Source organism: Bombus vosnesenskii, unplaced genomic scaffold, assembly GCF_011952255.1.
Source record: "Bombus vosnesenskii isolate JDL3184/JDL3185 unplaced genomic scaffold, Bvos_JDL3184-5_v1.1 scf7180000013273, whole genome shotgun sequence".
NCBI lineage: Eukaryota > Metazoa > Arthropoda > Insecta > Hymenoptera > Apidae > Bombus > Bombus vosnesenskii.
The window spans coordinates 2,796,222-2,806,384 of NW_022882931.1; positions in this window are offsets into that span (position 1 = coordinate 2,796,222).

Here is a 10,163-nt window from a genome sequence, read left to right on the forward strand (position 1 = left end):
TCGATCGGTAGTTATATTCGCTCGCGGTCCGCGCGGTACATGTGCAGTTCGCTCGACGACTTGGGGAAAACCTGGTGATAATTTACTTTGGTAATAATTACACTGATTACGCGGAGATGAATTATTTGAACAGTGGTCCGGTAAAAATGAAAACAACGACTCAACGGTGGAAAACGTGTAACGAGCGAATTAATTCACGTGGATCGCGTGCTAGCGTGTTATTTGCCTCTATTCACGAACCGTCCGTGTTATCTCAAAAACATCTGTCTATTGTTTGAAAATGTACGGAGCTTCGATTCATGCTGGGTGCTTTCGTTTCGAGGAGACATTTCCTGCGTAATATCGCTGCCATGATTCGCGAATTCCTGAAAACGATAGAGTGAGAAATGAGGGGAATTGGATTCTTCCTACTTTTTTCCACTGGTTCTCCGCCAGAACAAATAAAAGCTAGGCAAAAATATACTTGCGTTATCTGGCTACTACACATTACACGCTTGTCACGGTAATGAGCAATTTTGGAAAAGCAGACGGCTTGCTCAACGCAAATGTCTGTATTTAAATATAAATTATATTCTATTATTATATCCAAGCGTCACGATTTTATCTGTTACGTTAATCAAGAGACCATTAAATATAGATACTTTTTTAAAATTGTGATATTTCAAGAGCGTTTGATCCAATGCAAACAACCTCTGATATTTCCACTAATAATGCTGTTTTCCCGATAATAAAATCTCCTATTTATATCTGTCTTCTTTTTATCTTAATTCGTATAACGAACATTTCGTATAGTAGTAACCTAATTAGAGGTCAGATTACGTAATAATTGGTCGACCTCTATCCTCTTCCTCTCTTACATCTTTATGCAAGAACGTAAAGGAAGCGTAGTTAATCCGATAGCGTGTACGCATTGATTGCTTTGTTGACATCGCTCCAGAACATGTAATTGCACATGACTCCTCTCACGTAGAGATAATGCTTTTGATTCTTGGGTGTGATCAAATACGTAGCTCAACTTTATCGTTAATAGATCCGATGTCGATAAAACGTTATCGATCTACGTCCCTTTTTCGACGTCGCTTTGTTCAGCCCGGAAGATCATGAAATCAGAGATGTTTCTTCTTTCTCTTCGTTGTTTTTTCTGTCCCTTTTTTATTCTTTTTAATTATCCCTTTGCGCGGTACCTTCTTCGAAACGGAGAAGCAAAGGCAAACGGGGAAAACGAAAAGGAGAAAAGAAGGTATCAAAAAAGTGTGGAAGACACAGAAAGAGAAAGGATTGCAGGTGGAATTAATTAGCAAAGTCGTTGTGATAGAAGTTTATCAATTTTAATTACCCCTGGCTTAACGAACTCTTAATTAGAAACGGAGGCACATAATTAACATCAACGTGGAGTAATTTATTTTTATCGCCAGATAACAGCGGCGAGCATGAGAAGTGCTATGATACGAGATTTACGAACACATCCAACAAGTCGAGCTTTCTAAATAGTACGACGATAGCGAAGCACGTTGACTTCGAAGAAGCTTCTCTCCTCCTACGTCGTTACTCTCTCTCTCTCTCTCTCTCTCTCTCTCTCTCTCTTCCTTGCTAATATCTCGCAGCTGCATTAGCATTTTGAGTGGGCAACCGACATAAATTTATTCTTAGGTTTCCATTAAGTCTGGCGGACAGTTATCCCAAACAGTTTCCTCGGCCCTTCCGCTTTTACGTTTATATCGCGTCCATTTCGTTCCGAAATGAAGGCATTCCGACGGTACCTGTGAATACTTCGTAACAGTTTCCACTTTGATATACGATCGACTTAAACCATGACTGTGAATTTCGCGAATATTTCACGGCTAAAAAAATGGGACGAGAAGCATCGGATCCTATTTACGAAACAGCGTATAAATAATTTCGTCTTTACCGTCTACTGTTTTTCGCGGTTCGCATCGATTGCCCGAAGAATTTCCTTGACCCGTCCCGATTTCTTTAAATACTCGAAGAAAAAAGTTCTCATGGTTCAAACAAAATACGATCAAAATACGGTTTCATTCTTATCAGAGCAAGATAATTTTTCTCCGGTCACCGATGATAGATGTTTTCTTCAAATATTTTTACCGATACCTACGGCTGATTAGAGGCTTTCGGGTTACCTGAAGGTTAACGAGTCACGTTAAAAATAGAAATGTCGAAAAGGTAGGATATTACCACGTTACCGATCGTTACTAACGCTAGGGGTTGGTATACTCACAAAGGGCGCGTTGCCTGTATTATCGGCCGAATCCCACCCTTACTTCTCTGGATAGAGCGAGGCAACATATCCTGTTGTGCTTCCAGATGTCAGCATCTTCTCGATCAGGAAACGCAGTAGAAAAGGCCCGAAAGAAGTTGGCCTTTTGAAGGAGCAGAAAGAATTCTTCGACATATTCTCTCTCATTAATCAGTTAGCATCGATTCTTTATGTTTTTGCACTATATTTTCCCAACATTTTTATGTTTACAGATGCAGTGACAATTATGTCACAAAGGTATTTATAAAAGGCGTTATAAAAGGTTGCGAGTCATTATGTTAGCTCGTCGTAACGCCATGGATTTCTTTGACAACGTTTCGTTGAAATGTCTGACAAAGGAGAGCCAAACACAGGTAACCTCGAATGTAATCGCCTTAGCCGATATTACCGGATGTCGTGCCAGGCTCTATAGTACATATTTGCCACACGTAATGATAATCCCATAATGCAAGGATCTGTTGGAAACGGCTCAAATACCACAAATGTCGAATATCTTCCGCTTGACATGGTCCAAAATCACATTCCTCATTTGCTTCATCGTCGATCTTACATATATTGCATGTCTTTGGCGTAAGGACGAGTGTGTATCGAAGCGAACAAAAATTTATACGTGTCCCTGAGATTCGACGAGGATCGATAATGGTTTTGTACCTCTGCTTAGTGGAGCGGATCGAACAAGACGTTCAAGAATTCTCCTGCGCTCTTCGATAAAACCAGGGCGCTCTATTGACCAAAATTTAATGAGGTTCGAAAATTTCTCGTGACGTTCGCTCGGTGTATAAAAATAAATTTTATAAACGACGATACGTGATTAGAGTACACTCTTTTCAGACATCTCCAGCGACGAATTAACCACTCCAAGTGCAACCTACAGAGAAGTACGAGAACTGAAGACCCAGTCATCAAACGACCACAAAAGGGACACAGGAGACAGGTGACACTCGAGGCAAAAATTAATCGCAAGTCTGCGCGCGTGTCACAATAAACAAATGGTAATACAATGAAACCGTTTTGCAAGAGAGAAAATCGTCAAAGATATTTACATATTTACAAAGAAATAGAAGGAGTAGCGGTAAGGGTAAACAAACCGGATAGTAAAGTAGAATAAGATAGAGAGAGACAGAGAGAGAGAGAAGTACCGAGTGGAAGAGGGAACAGTTTCAATTTGCATGATGGCCGTGTGGCTTCGTCAGGATAACTGTAATCTCTCTCGACGTCACGAGAGAAGAGCAAATTTTATCGCAGCCATCCAGAATCGCAGTCAGACGGAAAGACAACCAGGGACCGGAGGTCCTGGAAGGCTTTTGCCAAAGGGGCAAAAGCTCAACCTTTCATATCCATGTTTGCACTGGGCGAAAGCAGCAGCCAGGAGGTACGGAAGCCAGAGTCCGCAAGGACGGAAGTAAGTATACATTCGGCCTTTACCTCTCTGTATCAACCTACAGACCTGCCGACCTGTCTGCCTACCAACCTTTTCAAGGCGTAATTAAATGGCGGCGTGCCGCTACGCGACCTTTTCGCGAGTGTGCCTCGGTTGTCTGCGTGTAAACGTGCAATGGAAACGGTAGCACACCGACGGGGCTGAGAAAAGTGCGTTTAATTCCATTTGAATCACACGACCGTGCCGAGAGGAAGAGAGAGGACGAGTGGTGTCGGACCGTGTGGTTTCCCGTTCACTGGAGAATCGACGGACATGTAAGATCTCGTTCAGCCTCTTTCATTCGTTTCCACAGAGATCCGGTGACAAACCGATGTCAAACTCGTTGAGACGGAGCGTCGCTCGAGATTAAACCGGCGCAGCGATGCCATCGTCACACCTGTTTGCTACGAGATCCTTCGTTGCTTCGCACGGCTCTGAAGGCCCGTACGAGATATCGTGCCATCCTTCGCGATAATACGTCAGTTACAGAACGATCAAAGAACAATCTCGCTTCACTTAAGATCAAGCTGGTCTACGAGACATTGAGATGAACGATCGATCGAATCGATGCTCGTTGCAAGGTTTCTCAAGCTTCGTCACTTTTACATTTGACGTCTAATTAATGATTAATCGCAATTAATTGCGTGTAATTTCTATTTGTATATGGCAAGAAAACGTTCGTCGGCAAGAAACTGTTTATTATCTTCAAAGGAACGAATCTAATATCCATTCGCGTTATATTTCTCTTGAAACGATGAAAATGGATCAGAATGGTGACGAATCCTTCGTTCCTTTCGACAGAGAATTCGATGAAAAGGAAGACGAAAAGAGAGAAAGAGAGAGAGGGAAAAAAGAAAAAGAACTCTCTTTTCATTTTTCCGCGTGCCCCTCCTGTCTTCACCTCTGGAAGCAAAACCGATACGGATCCCCACGAGGAGAACTCGAAACATTAAAGAAAGCGCGCGGTTGTTAATGCAAAAATGCAAAGGTATACAATATGACGGGGTCATTATTTGAAAAGTACAGTTGAGCTTCGGCTGGGCCGGGGAGTTGTTTGAGTAATAAAGAGCGAAAGGTTCGCAGGGGCTGTGAGGACCTCGACATCGCAGCCATGCCTTTGATCAACTTACCGGCGTTTCCCCCGACTAAACGCGCGCTGATCTCCCATGAATATGGAGAATCCGTCAGCCGAGATTACACCGACTGTCGACTACGTCATCTAATTGTCGTCTTTTAAGCCTCAGGTGCGATATCGTCGTCGTGCTGCCACCAAATTTCTCGGGCAACGTCATCCGATGCAATCAAATTCGCCCGTAACGATCGATCAATCCCGATCTAGCCGAATTTCGCTTTATCTCCTCTTGCTTCGATTCGCAACAGAATTCAACCGATTTTACGAGTTACGGTGTACGAATTTTTCGAAAAATAGATCAAAGAGCCCAGTTAGTGCTCAAATTTCAGTTAGATAACGGAGCTTTATCTCACAGTCGTTGTACATTGTATTCATCGTTCGAGCAAAGGATGCAATTTTGGTCCAGTGACTCGAATACCGAGAGAATTCTCTCCCTAACGAGACAATGAATTCGTTTGATAAACAGGAACCGAAAAAAAGAACGCAACGGCTCGTCACATCCGTACGGTTCCTCTGTACATTTGCGTGTGTCGTATGAAGGGTGAGGGGGGTGGAACGAGGGGGTGAGCGAAAACGAAAAAACAATCGCACAGGCGTCATTCCTTTACCAACGATGACTACGAGCACCAGAGTATGCACGGTTAAGAGCACCTTCGACTCTTTGAAGCGTTCTCCAAGTGGATAAAATAACTGTGGGGCGTGCGTGCGCGGGGGTGGTAGTTCTGGAGGCCGGCATAGATCAAAGCTAAGCTGCGGGGGTGACCGACGACCTACCGAGAGAATACCGACTCGCGACTCCCTTTCTCTCTCCCACACTCTCCTCTCTCTCTCTCTCTTTTTCTCTGTCCTTCCCACTTCTGTAGCTTTATTTCGTCGGGTCTCGTCCTTATTCGTCCCGTGCATTCGCTTGCACTCCAGCTCGTTCAAGTGGCATCGGCTCTCGAGAATCGAGAAAGGAATAAAGAACGGTCGCGGCCTCATGCGTAAAACGATGCTACTGCAAACAATCCCCCTCCGATTTGTTTAGGTATAACAATCTGTCTCACCCCATCAGGAAGACCCTCTTCTTCTTCCACCTCCTTCTCTTGCTCCTCATCCTCGTTTCGTTTCCTTTTCAATCTACATGCACTTCCAGAGCTTCAGCCAGTCGACCGACTGACCAAACGACTTTGAACTTCTATTTCGACGGAGCCTCGTTTCTTTCTCGCCAGAACTTAATTATCCTTTTTTGTCTTCTTATCAAGCAAGGTTGGTAGCACGTAGAATTTTCTGCCAGAATTTCAGACCGGATAAGATTGAGTATGGGACAGAGATGAAAATACCCTCGTTCCCCTTCTTCCAGAACGTCTACGATTCACGCTGTGATCGAATCTCATGACACGTTGGATACCCAGGACTGATTAGCTGTTATCGTAATAATAGGTGACGTGACGTGTATGCGGAGATCTCCGCTCGGAGGGTTGAAGTCCATTGTCTTTCGATTGGGTGTCCTTTTCCATCGTCGCTTTGGCCTGCCAATTCTTCCCGGTACACCGAGGCGTGCTCGATCGGGTCTCCATAGAAAATCGAAAAAAGCCTTGAGTACATTTCTGCGTGCGGGCTTCCCTATTCGTTGCCAATCGACCAACGATTTTACTCGCGAAAGGAAGGAGAAACGCGGAAAAAGAAGAAAAAAGGAAGGAAGCGAGGGAAAAACACAAACGCTCTCTCTGTACTCGTGTCAACTGTTGTCGTCGTTCCTATATAACGGAAACGCTTCAAAGGGAACTCGATTGTCCCTCTTGGCTGACAATTTATCTAATTGCTATCGTTTTCTATGCGCTGCCAGTTACTTTTGTTTCCGTGGTCTGCGGCGTGGATCTTTCATCTCTCTTATGTTCGCGAAGGGTGTTACCAAGTGGAGAATCTCTTGCTTCGGGGTTGAAGTGTCAGGATCGGTAAAACAATAAACCGCCGCTATTACTTTGCCGGATAATCAGCCAATCACGGAATCGGCGTCGTTCGTGATCCTCTTAAGGGCGGCTTTTCGAGAGCGAACGAAGCTCGTTATCGCGTCTTAATCCGGGCAAATCCTTTCAACTTTCAGCCGTGTCTACGCTTTTCCAACCTAACTCGAGGATTCCTCTGTAAGCAAGCTGTCTTTCTTCGTCTCTTCCAATTTCTCTTCCATCGCTCTCGTTTCTTCCGCGAGAGAATCTCGTCCGGTGTCTGCGTTTTCTTGCTCCACCCTGGATCCTCCCTTCGACTTCTCTCCTCCGTTCTTTATCTTCCCTGGGCAACTTAGCCGTGCGATTATTCCGTTTCGTCCGCGTCGAGCAACATGGCCGGGTTGCATCAACCAGTGTCATGGAAATTAGTGGACTAAGGTAAACGCCGAGGTTAAAACGTTTCGCGTCAAAGAATCGTCGACGAGGAAACGGATAACGTTGAAAACACGATAAACACGTCGACTTAATGAAAGAGAAGACAATTAAAATTGGTCACTTAGCGCGGCTTTAAAATTCAGTTTCCGAAGATTTATGAAATGGAGAAACTAATATTCCGACTAGCTGTTGCGAAAGAAAAGCACAAGCGTAACTTTCCTGGAAAGCGAGCTTTCAAGTTTTGTTTATTTTCTCGTCTTTCTTTTTTTTTTTCGTTGCTTTTTGCTTTTTTCGCGGACGAAAACCATCGCTCAGCCAACAGAGGTTAAAATGGAGGCTGCGATGCGAACAAACCTTAGGCGTGGAAGAGGGTTCGCAGCAGCAGAGGCAACACCAGTGCCAGAGGCCGGTTCAGGGGTTGGGTGTGAAGAAGGAACGCCAAGGGATAGGAACGGATGGAGAATGGATATGGGGGGATGAAACACGGGGTTGGCTAGATAGATGGGCTGCTGGATGGTTGGCTGCTTAGCCAGTAGGTTCCTCATTACCGAGAACGCTCTATTCACACCTTCTCTCGAGTTCTAGGGATGTCTACGAACAACGTTCGATCTCGCGCTCTCAATGTTTCTCACTTTCCTCCTCTTTCTTCTTGATTCTCTAGTTTTTTACGCGTTTACATATCAATTGCGTACATATGTCGACATATCATTAAGGATGGAAATATCATCGATCTCATTAAGATTCAGATACAACTTTTTTTACAATACTCTATCCCTCTCAGCTGCATTCTGCGTTCTAAAAAAAATTCAAGAAATGTTTTTACATTGTATCCTTTTGTTCGATTCTTCGATAGTTCTTCAACTTAAATGACTTGAATGAAAAGAATCGAATCGAATTTTTATAACGCTTAGTTCGTCCGAGTCTCGAGTTAATAGATTTACTCGCGATTAACGTTTCTTTGGCTTAAGCTTCAGACATTTCCAACTCCGAATCGCACCCATTGCTAACAAGAAAGTTCAGCCTCTCCATCTAATTCGGTTGAATGTACCATTTCACACAATACCTCTTTCTCTTTCACTCTCTTGCTCTTTCTGGTCTGATGAACTGACGAACCGTGCTGTTCCGCCGTGCTTCATATACCACTCGATAGTGTTATAATGCACGAACAAGAGAAAACCGGGAACTTAAGACGAATGTCAAGTGCAAATAGCTTTCAAGCTGAACAATATGTACCGCGTAAGTTCTCGTCTCGTTAGCAAGTAGTTAAGTCAAAGATTACACAGAACGCAAGAACGAAACTTGGACGTTTTCATCGTTTCATCGCGAGTTCATCGTTCTGCTAGAGACTATGATCATCTAATTTCCAATTGAATTTGAAGTGGTATGTAAATCGGCGTTCTCTCCATACCCCATTTCTCTCGCGCCTGCCAGGGTGAAACGGGAAGGGTGGAAACGCGGTCGCCGATCTACGGTCATCTGAACGAAAAGAAGGGTCCGACAGGGCGAAGTAACCAGATGAGCGTAAAACCGTGTGTGCCGAAGGGCAAACATTGACATATGTCCGCGTTAAACCTAACCACAAAACTCGAATCCAACTTCTCCCACGCAAACAACTTTTCCCCTTTAAATCACCTTAGCCTTTTTTATCGAAAATCCTTTTCTGTAGTTTGCGTCGGATTCGTGTCGACATTCTTGATTCTTCTTCTTCGATATCGTCTACTTTTTCAATTCAGACAGCATATAATATAGTCTTTACTTTCTCATGCATATTTAAGAATACGTTTTTGTCCAGATTAATATCTGAGTGATAATTAACATAAGTTAGATTACTTAATTTTGGGCTATTTAAAATGCGTATTGTATATTTTAGACGATACATACTATCGATGACCTCTATCATGTGAAATATTGAATATAAATTAAGATCAAGTATCTATTCTAAAATCAAGTAACAGGGATCAAACTTTTGTGAGACATTCGCGATTCGACGATATCCTTTGATGGCTAAGTTTATTGGAAATAAAAATTAATGGATCAGAGTGTAACGTTAACTTTATAGTAAAGTAATCGTTTTCTTTTCTAAAAATCCACAGATCAAGTAGGATGGTACACGCAGCTGAAACGCATAGAATTTAGGCAAACGGTATTTATGTCGTGGTCGCACAAAAGTTTCGAAAAACGTAAACGGGGTCAGGAGGATCGCCTTTATGCTCTAATGCCACAACGCTTATATACCAGAGCGTCATGGAAATGGGGTCGTTCGACGTAAGTGTATTTGCTCTTAATACCCAGCCAAAGCCAAAGTATTAGTAGCATTAGGCAGATAATCTGCGTATCCTTTCAGTATCGTCAAATCTGCTTGTTGTTGTTGTCGCTGTTGTGTCGACGCTTCAGTATCGGAAATGGAGACTGCAAAAGAGTTGCGAAATTGTTCAACGAGCACAGTCGCATTAGATGTCGAAATCGATGAAGCGCGTGGGCCAAGAAACCCTTTCGAGAATTTTAAGAATCTTTTCGTCGAACGAGCTACCGCAACCGTATATTCAACTGTAGTAACCAACGAGAGTTACAATCTCAAAGAAGTTCCCCCCTCCTTAAAAAAAAAACCCACAATAATCCTTCATTAATCAGTCCTTAAAAAAAAAAAAACTCATCGCGTCTATTTTATTAATTCCTCTCGTATGAACTTTCGAGAGTATTAATCCTTAATAATAGTATCCTTTGATATTAAATCTCTCGAAAGAACTCCCTTTGTACACGTGCAAGAGTGTTCCATCTACGAAGTTAATAACCGAATATCTCGACGCATTACAACAGATTAGAGTTTTAGAACCAATAAAAACCTTTTCTAATTTTACATTAATAACGCCAAATTCGACACCTAGTATTATCGTCTGTCCCAGAATTTGCACCTAGAGGCGTGTCATTTTATCCGATTAATTGCATCGATCTCGCGATGAAATCGGGTATCGT